Source organism: Balaenoptera musculus, chromosome 14 (genome assembly GCF_009873245.2).
Source record: "Balaenoptera musculus isolate JJ_BM4_2016_0621 chromosome 14, mBalMus1.pri.v3, whole genome shotgun sequence".
Lineage (NCBI taxonomy): Eukaryota > Metazoa > Chordata > Mammalia > Artiodactyla > Balaenopteridae > Balaenoptera > Balaenoptera musculus.
The window spans coordinates 80,267,503-80,283,456 of NC_045798.1; the positions used below are offsets into that span (position 1 = coordinate 80,267,503).

At 37.1% G+C, this 15,954-nt stretch overlaps 1 protein-coding gene across 1 annotated transcript in view; it reads right to left on the reverse strand.

The window, feature by feature from the left end:
* CDH19 (cadherin 19) overlaps nt 1-15,567 on the reverse strand; it is a 211,143-nt gene extending 195,576 nt beyond the window's left edge. The window contains exon 1 of the mRNA XM_036824103.1: nt 15,499-15,567. The gene's annotated coding sequence lies outside the window, so the exon portion shown is untranslated. The remainder of the gene's footprint in view (nt 1-15,498) is intronic.
* Nucleotides 15,568-15,954: the final 387 nt, after the last annotated feature.

Here is a 15,954-nt window from a genome sequence, read left to right on the forward strand (position 1 = left end):
GTAAGATGAAGCAAGATGATTGGGCAGAGGGAACCCAGAAAATTGTCCCTATATAAACAATTTAAGCCACCCCAAAAGTGTGCAACTCTCTCTCTGAGCCTGCCTGTGTCTTTCTGCACTTATTTTTCTTCTAAAAACAATTTACCTGCTTCACTACTTTCTGTCTCTTTGCTGAATTCTTTCTTCAAAGAAGACAAGGATTGAGGTCCTGCATCAAGCTCACTGGCCCTTGTAGTCTAGTGGTTAGGATTTGGCATGCTCGCTTCCATGGCCCAGGTTCCATTCCCGGTCAGGGAACTAAGATCCCCCATCAAGCTGCCACACCCCATGGCCCCCCTGAGATCACCACCCTTTTTATAGGGCCAAGCAGATGCAACTCATTACATACATGTTCTCAAGAAAAACACTAATTAGCCCAAAGTAAGAGGATTTAACAGAACCATTCTTCATGTATAGTTTATCCTACATTTACATGATAACTGGAGTGACCATATGTGTTAGCTAACTGGCTTTATCCAAAGGAAAATTTAACATCCCATGTTTTTATGACAGGAGGTAGTTTTGGAGCAAGTGGCTCTTTGAAGTTGGGTTCCTGCCCTCCTCCCATAGAAATAGGAAGACAGAGACTGCATTATCTTCCTCAATAAATACCTTTCAAAGAGATGACTCCCAAGTCCTTGAGAAAGGTATTCCTAGGTCTTAGAGCTGGCAAAGTTTATTTATTATTTTGTTTGTTTGTTTTGTTTTTGAATTTTATTTATTTATTTATTTACACAGCAGGTTCTTATTAGTTATCTATTTTATACATATTAGTGTATATATGTCAATCCCAATCTCCCAATTCATCCCACCACCACCAACCCCCCGCCACCGCTTTCCCCCCTTGGTGTCCATACATTTGTTCTCTGTATCTGTGTATCTATTTCTGCCTTGCAAACCAGTTCACCTGTACCATCTTTCTAGATTCCACATATATGCGTTAATATACGATATTTGTTTTTCTCTTTCTGGCAAGGTTTATTTAGCTTTTAAAATATTTATATATATTTCAAAGACACAGAACTTAAAAGTTTTCTAAAGTAAATGCTCTAAGAAAAGAAAAAAGGAAAAGTCTTTTTTCTTATTTTCAACAGGGAGAATTAAGACTTTTATTTTCAATATATATATGCTCTTAAATGGGTTACTGATCAAAATAATTATATGCTAATCAATACTTTCCACAAAACTTTGGATCCTTGTGTTGGGCCAAGCCTAAACTCCTCCAACGTACAGTAAGTCCCCGACATACGAACCTTCAAGTTGTGAACTTTCAAAGATGCGAACGTGTCGTGTCAAATCAACTAAGATGTGAGTGACATTGCACCTTGCCTTTCGTCTCCTATTGTTGATGATCCTTCAGCTCTACAATCTCCCACCTCCTCTCCCTCCTTCAGTCAGTAACTCTTCTTGCCTGTTCACTCAATGCCAGCCCCTGTATGCCAGCTGTTGTCCTGTACTACCCTACTTTTCAAGGTACTATACTGTAAGATTAAAAATGTCTTCTTTATTTTTTGTGTTTAGTTTTTATGTATTATTTGTGTGAAAAGTATTATAAACCTATTACAGTACAGTACTATCAATATATAGCCAATTGTGTTAGTTGGGTACCTAGGCTAACTTGGACTTTTGAACAAATTGGACTTGATGAATGCACTCTTGGAATGGAACTCGTTTGTATGTAGGGGACTTACTGTACTTTTATTTCAGAGACTTCACTGACTTTTCCTACTTCTAAGTTTCAGCTGGGCTAAACCAGGTTTATCCTGAGAGATTTTCATAACACGAAATCTTGAAGAAATGTGGGTAAGAAAGTGATCAATTTTCTCTCTCCCAGAAATATTCAGTCCTTACTGACATCCAGGCTCCTTCTTCACCAGGTTTGAATACCTATAGTATCATGAGAGGCATTAGCATTAAGTCAAAGATTCTTTTATACTTAGTCTGAGTAGAATAGTAGCCTTATTGCTCTACATTTGCATAAAATTGAGGGAATTTAAATGACTCATTCCAGAAACCAGATCTGATGCAGCTAACCTGCAGCCTTAATATCTGACACAGGAGTAGGTAACATTTTAAGAACCTCCTGGGGAGGGGAAATACTCAAAAGTCTCCCTTTCTTTTCCTCTTCAACAGCCTTGGGGCAAACAGGGTAGAGGGCTTAATAACTTTTTTGTTAATGGGAATCCTCTCTTCTTTTCCTGTTTTCTGTGATAGGAGGCTGAACTGCATGGATTATGTCAAAGAGCTATTTGCTTTCTGGAATCCTGTTGCATTCATCCAACGAGGATTCCCAGCATGAGATCAGATGAAAAGAGGCTGAGTGAGAATATTTCAGGCCTGGTTCTCTCTCTATAAGGTTACTTTGGGCTGGTTGTGCTGTCTATGCTTTGCTCTACCTCTCAGTGTGGTCTGCCTCAATGACTCTATCTTGATTGGACCAAAGAATGATGACATCTCTACTCCTCTAGTCTGAGTTCTTGCACTATCAGTTGTAGTTCCAATGCAGCACGTCCAAAACTTTATAGTTAGCCTCTTGGTACATAAAGCATCCTCAGAGTATCCTGTTTTGAGCTTGCTGCCTCCTTCTGGGATAGGGACTGATACATATTTAGGTACTGGGGCACTAGGAAGCAGAATCTCAAAATGGAATTCTGGAATTGGCATGTTCATATGTGCAATGTGCAAATAATTAACTTTGCTTTGGTAAATAAGACATATGTGATCCATCCCATGCAATACCAACAAAATTCTTCAGAATATCACTGGTTATGATATAGAGTGAAGAGGGCTTGGAAGGCAAAGCAGTGTGGCATCAGGTGGTGGTGGTTTTATCTTTTTAAGGCAACAGTCACGTTTCTCCTTAGAGACATCTGGAACGGACACAGGGAAAATGAATTATTAAGGAAAGGTGTTTAGGAAAAAGAGAGTTTTTCATGAGACCCTGTCTTCTGAAGTGATAAGAAAAGTATGATTGAGAGAGCAAGCCTAGATTCTGATTATAATGAAAATGAATCCTCAGCTGTGTCCAACATGAAGTGTACTTTTAGGGCTGAATGCTATATGCTAAAGATTGTTGTGAAGGATGCTATGATGGAAGTAGATTCCCTGATCTCCACGGAAGTGAAGCCATCCCATGGCAGTGGAAGAAGTTGGTAGTACTTAAGTATCAGAGACAAGGCCGCCACAATAAACCACAAGATTGAAACAGCAATCAGAGCCTTTGGATGCACAGGGTGCTAGTTTGGCTAATTCATCTGTGGGCCACTTAGAAAATAAATGATTGAATAGTTTCCTAAGTGTTTCCATGGCATGCTTACAAGGAAAAAACATCTAAGATTGCTGGGCAAGTGCATAACTAAAGTCATTGTAACGGGGCTGTACTGCCTCTTACTCAGTTCTTAGATGGAGGCACTGTGGAGACCACCATACTCTACACTGACTGCAATGCCAGGATCCTTGGGGGAAAGACATAGAACATGAATTTCCTCCAAAGTTTTCAAAAGGGTGATTATTTTCCTAGAAAACAGAAATACACAGACTTTCTAGGGGTAACTGTATATTGATACTGAAATTACTTTTACCTGTAAGCTCATCTCTCAGAGGGAGGGACAATGAATGGAGGCAGGTGATTGAGGAGGTGGTCAGGGGTCTGGATGTGTCCTGACCCCAGTGCATCTAACAGCAGGTGTAGCAGGACTATAGACCTATTCTGTAATTGTTTGTCTTGGTAGCAAATATGTGGTGGGAATAGATATATTTTGTAGCTGCCAGAATCATTGTATTGGTTCCAAAATGAGCTCTATTAATGTAAGAAGGACCAAGTTGAAGTCCTGGGAGTTAGCATTTCCTGAAAATGAAAATGAAAAGCAAATCCAAACCACTGGATTAATTGTAAAGGCTAGTAAAATGAGAAAAAACTTTAAAAAATTCAAAACTAGTGATTTCTACCACATCTGCATTTAATTTTTCTCTTTTTGTCTGTGGAAACTCAGATGGGTTATGGAAAATGACAGTAGATTATTGTAAACCTTGTCAAGTGGTATTACCAATCACAATTTTGGTTCTAGATGTGGTACCTTTGCTGGTTCAAATCAACACAATTCCTTACAGCTGGTCTATAGCCTTTGCCCTTGTATTTTATTATCCATCCCAAACAGTAAGATCAAAAACTGTTGGCATTATCATGACAGGAACAAGAGTATAATTTTAATATTTAACTCCAGTGCTAGGTCAAATCTGCTCACTGTGATAATATAATTTATAGGAGCTTCTATCATTTTGATGGGTCATAGAATACCACATTTGCCCATAACGTTTGATAACATTGTGCTATTTCGACCTGGTAGGCGAAGAGTAGCAAGCACATTAGAGGTCTTATCAATACATATGTTGCCCAGAGGTAGAAGGTAAACCCAGTGAAATACCTAGAACGTCTACTGGTGTGGTGAATATTAGCATACCCCTCTAAAATTAGAGCTAAGTTGCTGCATCTACCTACCATGATGAAAGGCACAACTCTGAGTGGATCTCTTTGGATTTGGGAGGCGATATATGTCACATTTGAACTTGCTTCTAGAAACCACTTGCGGGATAATCGGTGAAGTTGCCAGTTTTAAGTGGCAACCAACATACGAATAGGCGCTACAGAGGTCTCGACTGATGTGAGCTTCCCTGTCACTTGGAAGTTATGAATTACCAGTTTCAATAGTGTGGGAGGCAGATAGAAATGCAGAATAAAGTCTGACAAGCAGTTCCAATAGGAGAGTCACAAAATATATTCCAAGGTTTTTGGATAAGTCTATCCCCTTCTTTGTTGATTAATACTGTTTTAAAGCAATTCTTGGTCTGCTACTAGACCCTAGCAGACACTGAACATTTGATCATGGAAAAAAAATAACTCTGTCATTTAAACTGCCAATCATGTATGGGATATTATATCATCCACTGAACTATAAACTTGGACACGCACAGCACCAGCATTTTATTATAAAACAGAAGTGTAATATAAATGAAGAGAGTTGAATACATCCATAAGGTACCCACAAATCAGGTACTTAAGACCTGATTAGAATAGAGTCCCTGAGAATGGAAATTAGATGGTATTTACCCTGCATAATAATTAGTTATAAGTAATAAAGGGAGGGGAAGGACTCAAAGTTAATTCCAAAGATTTGAAACTGAGTGAAAGGGAAGTTATTGGTACCAGTTACAGAACTAAAAAGGACAAGTTTTGTGGGGAAACAATATAGTTTTTTGGAATGTCATTAAGTCTTGCATCTGGGTAAAGATATCAAAAGTAAATAAGATCCTGAGACATAGATCAGGATTCATCTCTCTGTATATGACTGTTGGGAGCTATTCTGAGGCAGAACCTTTGGAAACTCTAAAATTAGTGGAAAAGAAAATATTTACTGAGGTAGTAACAAAAAAGTCAGAGAGAAAGTCAAAGGGCTATGACCTTGAAACCAAAGGAGAACAAGGGCATAGAAAAAAGATGTGCTGAAATTGTCAATGGTTGCTGAGAAAGTAAGTCATACAAGACTATGAAAAAAATGTTCTAGAAAGAAAATCTTGCTCTTTTTTGTATCCTCAGAGCCCAACGGAGTGCCTGGAACACCTTAGTACAAGAATTTGCTGGTGAATGCACATATGTGAACTAGAGTAGCCCTATGTTCATACAGATTTGTTGGTGATCATCAAAATATCAAATACAGTCTTGCTGTTTTGATTTCTATATCACTCCTGGCAAAGTTTCTGATATCTCATGGTGAAGCTGACACGTTTCTTTTTCCCCCTTGGAGAATTACTTTTATTTTTCTCTGTGGTAATCCTCCCCAAATTACTCTAGTTGAGATATTCAAGTTTTATTGTTTTATTTTACTAGGGGTTCACTGTCCTATGGTATGTATAATATAGAGTTTAGAATGGATTTCAGGGAATAGGAAATAACTTACAATACTGCTTGGTTAACAGAGAGTCTTTCACTTGCCATTTCATAAATTCAGTCAGCACAGTGTCCTTTGCTTGTCTCTTTTGACTCATCAATGTAGAATGAAATCTAATCAATCCACAATCATGCTAATCAACGTACTGTGTTACTTCCATTGCAGCAAAGAATAATGTTGTTATAAACTCAGTTACATTTTAGAATAATGCAAAAATTGAAAGTGCTAATCTATGTCATATGTTAATGAAGCATTTTATGACCTGAGGCTTTACTGTCAAAATTCCATTTTGATCCATCAATTTTCATCAACAAATTAAAAGAACTTGTAACTCAAGAATGGGAAACAATGAATTTAAAGTTACAGCTCATTATTTATATGGAATGTTACAAAATAGATTACTTGTAACAGCATTATATAAAAATACATGGGCATTGTGAAATCAAAAATTCAAATTATTTCTCTACCACACTGAGATAAATATTATAAAAGGCTGTTATCCTCTAATTGACTGAATGTTTTTATAACTAAACCATTGAAATGTCCTTTTCTGATATGGAGAAACGAAGCAACGTATCTTCTTAGACTTCAGAAGAAGTTTCACTTACTTTTTAAGAGTACTCGTATTCATTCACATAGTCTAGCCTTCACTTTCTTCCCCTCTTTCAGGGGTAATCATTTATATTTTGTTATTATAAACTGGAATATACTCTTTGTCCTTTTCTATATATTACCTTGGTCACAATTAAAAGATAAGATTCAATTGATCTTTATCACTCAAGTATGTCCCACAATGTAGACATATAAATCAGTATCAGAATGAGTCTCACTATACATGTAATTATATCTATATCTATGCATATTTCTATTTATTTTTCCACCCTAACTTGTTTCTTCTTGAGTCATTTTTCTCTTTCATATTGAATTGCTGATCCATAAAAACAATTATTCCCATATACATTATTTTTGTCTTTATATATCTTTTAAATAAATCAACCTGCTTATGTTTCTGATTCACAGTTTTTACCAGGCAGCCCCAAAGGTGTGCATGGCTTTGTGCAGAGAATTAAGAAAATCCCTGAGTTTGCAGGGTATACAGATGAGTTTTTTAATACTAGGAGTTTTATCTCAATATATATCTACCTCGTACTGTTTCCTACACATTTTTGAAGCAGCAGCTTCAGGGAGGCACTTTCAATGAATAGCTCCATTAGACACATAGATAATAATTATGCATTCAAATAGATACTTGGACTCATTTTCAGTTATTTCCCCCATTTGGATTTTATTTCATCAGAGAAATTACTAGAATGGCTTTTATATCAAAGTTAATTCATGCTCTTCAATTATGGAATAAAAGTGACATTAATAAATACACATTGATGACCTATAAAATATTTATAAAATTTCAAATCTTACACAATAAAGAAAATGGGAATTCAACATTTTATTCATGAGTATGTTATTATATCAAAATATTCATATTAATAATAAATAAATATTACTCTTGCTACTACAGTTAGTGCTAGCTTAGTACAGAGAGAGGAGAGACAGTACAGGTGTCCCTTAATTTTTTCCCATCTATTTCTATCTGCCCAAATTGGCTACAAACAGATACAGAAAAAACTGGCAATGGAAGCAAGTGATAATTTGGGATGATTAATACTCTTTATAAATAGTGTCTAACTCATAGTGATCAATCAAAACTGTGAGCTATGTTCCCTTTAGAAAAGGTTGACATAGACATTCTCTCTGAAAAGGTAACATTAAAGCTGAGCTTTTAACGATATGAAGGAGTCAGCTTAGGGATGAATAAAGCAAGAGCATTCCATGGAAAGAGTACAGTTTGTGGACTGCTCTGAAAAGTAAGATTAATTTGCAGAATTCCTCCCAAAAAGAGAAGGCTAATATTGAAATGGAGAGAGCAAGTTATTGAGTATAATACAGGGTCTGAGAGGAAGGTGGGAACCAACCAATTCATGCAGGGCCCTCCCTATGGGTCATTTGAGGACTATGGAATGTTATTCTAAGTACAATGGAAAACTGGCATTAATTACTTTAACTGACTGATCCAATATATATGTTACAAAAAATCAATCTGGCTGATAGAAAATGGATTGCAGGAGCAAGAGTCACACAGGAAAACTATATCAGAGGCACAGGCACTGGGTCCAATTAATGTCTGATGGCAAACTGAATTAGACTGTTGGTAGCAGAAATAAAACCAGAAGGAATTCAGCAATATTTAAGTAGTATGGGCAGGCCTGGTGATGAAACTGGTATGATTTCGAAGAAGAAATTAAGAAAGATCCAAGGCCTCTGGAATTCACAGCTGGAGACACTAAATCATACCCCTGTAGATCTGATTCAGTTTGGGTCATTCGATGCATTTTGTTTGCCCCTGAACTCTCTTTATGCCATTCTCATTGCTGTACCTCAAATTCTTCTGACCTTTTGCCCTTTCTTATTGTGATGGTTAACTTTTTTGTGTCAACTTGACTGGTCCTTAGCCCAGATAGTTGGTGCCCAGATATTTGGGTGCTCAGATATTTGGTTAAACATTATTTCTGGGTGTGTCTGTGAGGGTCTTTCTGGATGAGATTAACATTGGAATTGGTGGACTGTGTAAAGCAGGTTGCCCTCTCCAGTGTGGGTGAGCCTCATCAAATGCGCACAGCCTGCATAGAGCAAACGGCTGAGTAAGAGAGAATGCTTCTTCTGCCTGACTGGGTAAAAAGACAGATAGATAGATAGATTGATAAATCTAATTTGATTTTAAATGATTCGAATATCTTAACAGGGGATGACTTGTTGATTATGTAAAACTTGACTGATTATTTTTAAATTCAGGCTGGGAAATCCGTCTTCTCCTGACTTTGGACTGGGACTCAGACTGGAATTTACACCATTGCCTCTCCTGGTTCACAGGCCTTTGGGCTCAGACTGGAACTAGAGCACTGACATTCCTGAATGTACAGCTTGCCAACTGCAGATCTTGGGACTTCTCAGCCTCCGTAATCGTGTGAGCCAATCCCTAATAATAAATCTGTGTATACGTATTGTGTTGGTTCTTTTTCTGTGGAGAACTCAGACTTACATGCTTACTAGATAATATCTTGTTTTAGTCTAAGATTTGCTCTTGTGAGAGCAAGAAGTCTTTTGTTAGTTAACAGCTTAGTAGAGCTGCAGAACTGAAATTCTTAGATATATTCCTTTGGGGATACAGACCTTTCCTTATCCAGGTAAATAATTCAGTTCTCCTAGTTGGTAAAGTATGCAACTAGTGGTCAAGCAGTTCCAACTCAGGTGACACTTCTTGCTCACAAATCATCTCTTTCCTAAATGAGCTTTTTAATTGAAGTATAATGCATGTAAATGAATATGTACAAATTATCGTGTACATCTCAAGAAGTTATCATAAACATAATTCATGTAACTACAAGCCAGGTAAGGACATAGAATATGTTCAATACCTATTACCTTTCTTTTTGTTCCTGCTCAATTATTGCTTCTTCCCTCTTTCTTAATAGTACTCATTACCCTGACTTCTAATATTGTGTAATTTTTGCCTGTTTTTGAACTTTACATGAATCAAGTATATGGTACATTCTTTTGTGCCCATCTTCTTTCATCCAATATGATATTTATGAAACCCACTCATTTTTTTCTTGTAATGGTAGTAGTCCTTGTATTTTTTAAAAAGTTTTATTATAATCAACATATGATAAACTACAAATATTTAAAATGTACTATGAGCTTTGGCATATGCATAAAGCCATGAAACCATTACCACATCAAGATAATGAACGTGTACATGATCCCCAGAAGTTTCTTTATTCCCCTTTGTAATTCTTCCTGCACTCGCCTTCCCCCGAACCCTCACCCCCAACCTCAGGCAAATAATGATCAGTGCTGTTACTATTTAAATTGCAATTATTAATAACAGTTCATTTCATTCCCTGAACTTTTTCATAGTTTACAAAATGTTTTATTTATATGTAGTTCTGGACACACCTTGTGACATGGGTTGGAGTAAGACTGAGAAAACAGAGGTTCAGGGGGGTTAAGCCATTTACTTAGGGTTGATCTACTAAATAATAGGTAGAGAACGTAGCCTAATTCAGGTCTTCTAATTGCAAGTTCTTTGCTTTTATTACATACAAAAATTCTCACACTGAACAATAATATTTTTTTCTAGTCTAACTTTAGATTTTCCTTATTGTGACAAAGCACTTATTTCTGAGGTTACCAATATTTGCATACTTTAAAAGTTTAATATTCTTAAAACAAAATTTTCCTACTCTCAGTGGTCTCCACACTTCCTAATGAGTATAGCTGACATTTAGGAAGGCATAATTAGTCAGCTTATCACTTACTACATTGTTGAAAAATCACTCAGGCATTTATGACTCTGATTTTCTAACAGGGGATGACTTATAGATTATACAAAACTTGACTGATTATTTTTAAGTAAAAGAAAAAGAAGGAGAGATAGGAAGAGTAAGACATTATACACTTCCTCATATGCTAACTATAATGATGAGGTTCGCTTTGACACATTCTCTCTGTCATCAACACGATGACTGCCCATAAATATTTGTTATGCACTTGAACCCATGGCAGAGGGTGACAGATTCCAATAAAATATTCAGTGTGATGCTTTGAGGTCTTCAGAGGAACATGAAATAGTTCCCAAACTGCACATTACTTGTAGTTTTCCATTACACACTGCACAAAATGTCCTTGACATTCAAGAGTGCACCATTGTATTTTAGTCTACCTCACTCCAGGGTGTATTTGAAAATACCCTCCATTTGCCTTTAATAATAATGACCTGTCATATGGAATCCAGATCTCGGCTAATCTAACATAATATGTACTTGATGGTTTTTATTAACGTCAAATGAAACCCAATAGCCATCAGAAACATTTTTCCCTTCTGTCATGCAATGGTTCTCATTTCTGACCATTAACGTAAAAGGTTAATAAATGCAACTACTTGAATATTATTAATATTCAAGGTGCATGGCAAGTGAATCATTTTGCAGACTTATGATTTTTAAAGATTTTGGGCCATTAATGTTACTATTTTGCAGGCTTGTAAAATTGCACCATGCAGCATGCATGCTATACTTTGAATGCTGAAAGGTCTGTGAAGAATTCTTGCTGCATTACACTTTACTCACCTTTATTGAAATTTGGACTCTTTCTTTGGAATGTAAAAGAACTCTTTCTCTCTCTCTGTCTGTCTCTCTCTCTCACCTTAATAATTTATTCTTAGTTGTTCTTATTCCTTATTAATAACTAGTTATGTTTAATCTATTTTATTTAATCCCTCGCTTTATAGGGGCTCTGATTAAAGTAAAATCAACCCCAGATTTTATCTAGGATTTAATGGTCAGTGTACATTGTAATATAGATTAGTGGTTAAATATGTTTAACTGAGTCCTACAGTTGTAAAATATGTCTCAAATGTGAAAAGCATTTGAACTGATTTCAGGCAAAATTCACAGACTGCTACTCAAATCACTAAAGAGGTGTAGGGTTATAAAAATCATGGATTATGAATGAGAATTTAAAGACTTGAGCTTTGCCTTCAAGATGGGTCTTTTAATTTTCTTTTTCTCAGTCTGAATATGAGGTACTTTTCTTCTCTTGAAGCTGAAATCAATTTCCTACAGTGCATTTTATTTTCAAATAAATACCTAACAATTAAAAAAAAATAACCAAGGATACATTAGCTGAATCAATCTTGTTAAAATAATTAGAACTAAGCAAAACATTCAATGCTGGCTAAAACAATCATGGAAATCTGTGTTAGGATATTTAACTAATCATTATTATACAGGAAAATGTCTTTTGACGGCAATTGACAGAACCAAAGGAAGAAAACAATTTACAGGGGTAGCCTTCTTTTTTCTCCCTATCTGTAATCAACTGCCAGAGGAAACCAATTATAAACGTTAAGGATGCAGAACATAATTATTAGATATCTATTGTTCCTGATGTAATCCTGAAACAAACAAGATAATTCTGGAAGCAGTATCCTGGCTAGGTTATCTGTCAAGTACATAACAACATAAATAGCCACGTATGCACACAATGTAAATGTGTCCACAGAAATACTTTTTTTCTGTTGTAGTTTACAAGTATAGAACATTTTAAGAGTACTGTGAATCTATTACCTAAAATATACTGACTAATATTATCAATAAGACATTGCCCTATCAAGCTCTACAGCAACCATGCTCTTGACATAAAAGATTTTGATTCTAATTTTCACTTTGTATTAGCAAGTAAAAATCAAAGAGGTCATAGGTGTCATAGGAGGATGGGGATAAAATTTATGGTGGAGCATAACTTCTGGTACCAAAAATAATTATACTACTGGAGTTCATTTGAGGTTGGTTTGATCTGAGGCTTTTAATAAACATTAAAGTTAGCAAGAAATCCATTGGAAACTTTTAAAATTCAACTGCAGCTTCATTGAGAGGTATTTGGTGGTGAAAAAGAAACAAACGTAGAGAGAAAGATTTTTGAGAAACTGAGGCAAACATCTTAGGTAGTATTTGATATAGAAGAGGCTCTTTTATTTTTGCCCAAACAAGAGGATTCTTTACCTCCAATATTGCACAAAGCAGAATTTTAGGTGAGTTTTACATATCAAAATACCAGTATTTGCATGGATTAATGTTATAACAAATAAAAATAGAAAAATGAAGCATTAGATTTAGCTTTTTTATAAAGATTTTGTGCTCTGAGAACCAGCTGGCAGAAAATGAGAAGTAATTTTCAATTTTTGATTAAGGCCTGATTTTAAAAAAGGCAACAAGTTGATTTGAATTGCTTGGGACCACGCGGGACAAAGATTAAGAGATACCACTGAGCCTGACTTAATGACAACGGAAAATCTGGATCCAAATCAATAGAGTCATCTCATGCCCACTACTTGCTATAAGGTTCCTCAATACCACAGGCAGGAGAAACCGACCGGAAGCAAATACAAATAGTTAAAATCCCGTGATAATCAGGTAAGTACGTGTCCCTCCAAGTCTCAGCTCATAAATGTTGTTAATGCTATAAAAATTTTCCCTGGTTTTCAAGTGCAGATAGACAATTTCTCTTCTGAATCTCTATAAATTTTATACATGTCTCTTTTAAGACACTTATAAAATATATGTTAAATGTTGGTTTGGAATATATAAGTCCTCATTACTAGGGGGAAAATGCCTATAAAATAACTTTAATAAATTGTTCTTAAAATCCATGAATTACCCATGTTAAGAGAAGTGAATGAAAAATTAGTATCAGCTTCAGTTTTTACTTATACAATAAACATAAATTCTAGAGTAGGTAATTCTAATATTGATTGTAAAGATTCTCTAAAGATTTAAACATCTATAAATAATCTTTTAGCATTTTTCTACTCTGCCTAAAAATTTTAATTCCAAGTACATGTGCTTTTCTTCCAGTTATGCAAAGTATTAGAAGACCAAGTAATGAAAATTTTAAGAGATGATGATAATATTTTAACAAGTCTTGTGTTCACTGATTGTCAGTGAAGTAATGGGGAAATAGCTATATCCTTGGCTATGTGTAACTCTCTTTAGAAACAGCATGACATATTTGATGAAATAAAATTTATAAAACCTAAGTAATTCTAACTAGAATGGAAGTAATTAGCAATCCATAAAGTTAACCTTTGTCATATATTTTGAAAAAAATAAAGTGATAGTTGCCATTGGGTTTTGTTTTGATTAAGGCTACAGGCTCATGGGAAACGTATCACCCCTATTCATCTTTCTATCTGCATCAACTGTTAAACACTTGATACAAAATATATATTTAATATTCATAAATATATGGCTGAAAAAGGAAATTGAAGTTCAAAGGTACCAACTTTTATTTGTTTACAAACCAATATATAGAAAAGCAGGGACTCAAACTCAAATATTCCATGTATTTATTTTTTCCAATTTTATTGAAGCATGATTAAAATTTGTATATATTTAGGTTGTTCAATGTAATTATTTAATTTGCATATATATTGCTAAATGATTATCACAATCAAGTTAATTAACACATCCATCACCTCACATAGTTACATTTGTGTGTGTGGTGAGAACACTTATGATATACTCTCAGAAAATTCAAGTATACAACACATTATTCTTAATTATAATCACCATGCTGTTCATTAGTGCTCCAGAATTTATTCATCTTATAACTGAAAGTTAGTACACTTTGACCAACCATTTCACTATTTTCCCCAAGCCCCCAGCAACCACTGGTCTACTCTCTGGCTCTGTGAGTTAGATTCTACATTGAAGTGAGATCATATAGTATTTGTCTTTCTGCACCTAACTTATCTCACTTAGCATACTGTTCTCTAGGTTCGTGGTTCATCCATATTGTCACAAATAGCAGGATCACCTTCCTTTGTGTGGCTGAATAATATTTCACTCGTACAAAAAATACATTTCATGGAATGAGCATGTTTGGGTTGCTGTGGCCTTGGACCTCAGCAGACCTCAGATTTGGGCCCCATCATTCAGTGCCAGAAGCTCAAGTCCCCCCCAGGGCCTTTGGACTCCTGGAAGGCTACAGGTTTGTGGCCCATGCGTGCAAAGTTCACTCCCCCACTTTGGTCTCAGTTGGTCCCTTCCTGCACAGTCTTTGGGCCAGAGCATGTCACCCCCTCCCCAACCCCCGAACCTGGCAGGGCCTTGTGGTGAGGTGACACTGCAGTGTGACTCTGAGTTGGGTGGGGTGCGTAACAAGAATTGGGGTTCATGATGCGTGGTGTGAGCCAGCCTCCTTAAGGGCGAGGGCAGGTCCAGGGTCCCGCGGCAGCTGGGGCATCTAGGCGTTTCTCCTCCCAGGACTTGCCTACCGGCCCCCGTGGATCTCGCGAGATTCTACAAGATGGGGCTTCCTTAGGGAAAGACTGGTTGTGGCTGCGATGACTTGGGCCTCGTTCTGCCTTTTGTTGACTCCACCCCGATGCACAGTGCATCCCAGCATGTCCTCCCCCTACCCCTCCACCAAGACCGGCGTGGACTCGCCCTACACACCCCAAGTCACGTAGTGCGCCCTGTGGGCTCCAAATGCACCTTGTTTGCCTTCTTGGGAACCCCGACACTCCACCCACACGAGGGAAGACAACAATATATATATACATACACACATATATATATATATATAATATTTCACATTTTCATTTTATCCATTCGTCTATTGACAGACACTCAGGTTGTTTCCATATCTTGGCTATCGTGAATAACGCTGCAATGACTATGGGAGTGCAGATAGCTCTTTGAAATACTGAATTTATTTCCTTTGGAATATATACCCAGAAGTGGGACTGCTGGATCATATACTAGTTCTTTTTTTCAATCTTTTGAGGAACCTCCATAATATTATCCAGAGGGGCTGCACCATTTTAGATTCCCATTGTCTCAAGCAGGCACACAGATGCACAGCTGGGAGAGCGGACTTTGGTAAGAATTCTTACCTTTGTCGGCTTCGCCAGTTTTCCCGGGTTGCTGTCTGCAGGCTCCAGAGCGAGCGGGGCATCCCAGAGGGTCTCACTTGGTCACCGGAAACTGTAGGCGAGGAAAGTAATTTTCCCTCTACCGTTTGTAGAGCGCGACCAGCTGAGGCCCTTTTCCTCGAGGGCTCCTCCTAAATGGACGAGCTTTTCTCGGTTAAAAGTTCTCCGCTGTGGCCACCGTAACTCAACATCATCCTTGGTCAGGTTACCAGCTGGGCAGCCTTAAAATAAAATTTTATTCAGCTGAGGCCTCACACGGGCCCAGCCCACTTTCAGTCAGACCCAGTCCGAGGCTGGACCCGGCCGGTGCTTAAGTCGGAACCAGTCTGACCCGGACTCCGTCAGAACTGGAACCCGGACTGCTTTCTAAGTTGGACCGGATCCGACCCTGGACCCCGTCCGGTTTCTAAGTCGGAC